Source organism: Ptiloglossa arizonensis, chromosome 6, assembly GCF_051014685.1.
Source record: "Ptiloglossa arizonensis isolate GNS036 chromosome 6, iyPtiAriz1_principal, whole genome shotgun sequence".
NCBI classification, from domain to species: domain Eukaryota; kingdom Metazoa; phylum Arthropoda; class Insecta; order Hymenoptera; family Colletidae; genus Ptiloglossa; species Ptiloglossa arizonensis.
Window position 1 is genome coordinate 5,662,681 of NC_135053.1, and position 2,715 is coordinate 5,665,395.

Consider the following 2,715-nt stretch of genomic DNA (forward strand, 5'->3'; position numbering starts at 1 on the left):
ATATGAAGAATCACATTTACGATCTTTCGATAGGCATTCGATTACGGTAAATTTTGCAACTGTTTTCCACGTGCAGTGATTACGATGGAAACAAGAATCCTATACCAAGACGTCGTAATCCAGTCACAATTCGATTCGAGAAAAGGATAGAACAAAATTGGACAATTCTGTAAGATATCTCGCTTTATTCGATTCTTGCGTGTATCAATTTTGATAAGTATTATTGTTGAAAAGTAAATTATGAAATTAATTAAGTACAATATTTTTTCCTATTACCGATTAATTCAACAGTGGAAAGATTAAAGGAGAGCAGTTTATTCGTATTTCAAATATTTATCTAAAAAAAATCTGTATTCCTTACCAGGTAACTAAACGAATAAACGAGTCGGGATTTCGATCAAAGTTTGGCTCAGGGTAGAAATCAATAATTGGCCCTCGAAGGAAACGTAAACAGGATCGGTGATCGTACGAAAGAAACAGAGCAGCGTCCGATGCTACGCTAAGTAGCCCGAGAGAGAGGAGGAAGGGGCGAATGGCGTGGGACGACAAAGCGGGGAAATGAAACCGATAAGGCGATTCGAGGTTAACCTTGGCGGCGGAGAAAGAGAAAAGTGAATTGGGGCAAAGGTCTCTGACATCGTGGCTGGCCGTGGGAGAGGAACCGGCCGGAGAAGTGGCACGGCCTGGTGGAAGGGAGAGAAGGTAACTGTTAAGATCGAAAGTGCTTTTACGCGAAGACACCTGTTGGACGTTCCTCGTGTGTTTCGTGAGCCCCTCTTGCGTCCAGGAATCCACTTGTTCGTTACTTTTTTTCCGAGACACAAGTCCACCATGATTCTACCAAGTGATCAATCTCTGGGAAAGACACGGTCGTATTAGATCATACGCTTTAATCAGCCTACGAAGTCTCTACAACCGAAAAAGAATAATCACTATTCGCATACCAGGTTGTTCGATAAGTTTTATCGCTTTCTCCATTGTAAAAAAATACGAACGAGTCGACAGATCTACGCGAAACTTTACACATGTTCATCGAACAGTAGTGCCATCTTTAGAAAAATCAAACGACGAGACGAATACCGCCATTTCTTAACGAACGACGAAACTTACCGAGCAAACTATTACTCTTTGCATATGGTACTGTTGTACGAAGCTGGAAAGAAGAGCCCTGGAAGAAATTGCGCGTCATAACGAATCAAACGTTTCACATCTGCCTTTGAAATCCCAAGACCGAGCAAAAATTACTCGATATTGTTCATACTTTTCTTACAGATGATATTGTTGCAGGGAACTGGAAGGACAAACCATGGAAAAATTACGACTCGTAATAAATCGGATCTTTGAATCGACCGTTGTAAGAACTGCGACTGACAACAATAATGCGCACTTTATACATCCTCTTTGGGCGTGTGATATATTTCCTCTAGCTCAGAACTTATGTTCCTTTACCTGATATTTACTCTCCCCTTCTTCATTTGCGTGGGAATGACGAGTTTTGGTCGTACGAGTTCTTTCTACTAAAGCGACATAATTTTTTTTATAACAACTTAAATAGTTCGAAGAAACACGTTTACTTTAAATTCAATCGTAAGACAAGGATCCAGGTACCATCGTTTCGGTTCATAGCCATAATTTCAGCAGTTGGGGGTTTAGCAAAAGTAAGTTTTCGTTTATCGAGGATATTTCAAAAACTGTGTAATCCGAGTACCACAGATCAGATGTATATTGGCACGTTGCGTTACAAAAGTAATTAACGAATATTGAAATACTAACTTGAATTCCAGACCTGGAAGACGAAATCAGGGATCAATGGACACTTGCGAAACAGATCTTTGAACACTCCTAATTTTAGCACAGAGCTCTTAAACCTTTTTGTTTCTTTCAAAATATGGATATTCAGTTGCCACTTATCTGATTGTTTTAAATAATATATATTTCGATGGACAGGTGTCTTATAAAAGTTATACGAGAAGATATATTTACAATAGAACGGACTTTGAAAGGAACACACAAAATAGAATCGTACAAAGCTGAACAATTATTATTATGTTTCTAAAAATTTATTAATCATTTCACAGAAAAGGATTTGAAAATATAGCGGAGCAAGAATATGACACCAAAAGTTTGCAGTCGGTCGTTTATTAATATAAATTTCAGTATTAATTGCAAAGTTCAAAGAATAAGCAATTGTTCTGAATTTTCTTTACCTTTATTGGCATCGTCTCCATTTTATGTACTCAAGTTTGTTCGCATATAAAAAGGTGTGAAGTTTAATAAAATAAATTTAATAGTAATAATACACGAACAGAAGTAATTATAGATAAAATAACACGTCGTGTAAACTTAACCCTTTAAGTTGTCCCAAAACGAATATCCTTAATTGGACGACAGGATTTGAAATAGCTATGGACGACTCAATAACCGAGCATGTTCTTTTCTTAGTAACTACTTAAACCGGTCGTATTCGCGTTGAGCATTTTAGCCGCCGCTACTTAAAATACGACCATTACCGCGTCAAGTACATCGCAAATAGGATCTAAGATGTCAGATATCTCGAGTGTGTGGATAGCTGTTCGAAGACATTCGACACGAGTTATCGCAAATACAGACGGCCTTTTCACGCGTGGTTTAGCCAATATCAATTTCGAGCGAACGATTTCAATACAACAATACTGGAATGTATTTCGGTAAACTCGTCGGATGCTTAATTAATTG

General features: G+C 38.0%; 1 long non-coding RNA gene across 2 annotated transcripts; it reads right to left on the bottom strand.

Annotated features, from left to right (window-relative positions):
* Positions 1 to 311: 311 nt before the first annotated feature.
* Positions 312 to 1,760, bottom strand: LOC143148344 (uncharacterized). Of its 2 annotated transcripts, none has more exons than XR_012992464.1 (3): positions 1,450 to 1,760; positions 1,111 to 1,291; positions 312 to 909 (listed from the first exon to the last, which is right to left on the bottom strand). It is a non-coding gene; the product is annotated as an uncharacterized LOC143148344 (long non-coding RNA). The 2 variants fall into 2 exon arrangements; XR_012992463.1 differs by having other exon boundaries at positions 1,111 to 1,168; positions 1,271 to 1,760.
* Positions 1,761 to 2,715: the final 955 nt, after the last annotated feature.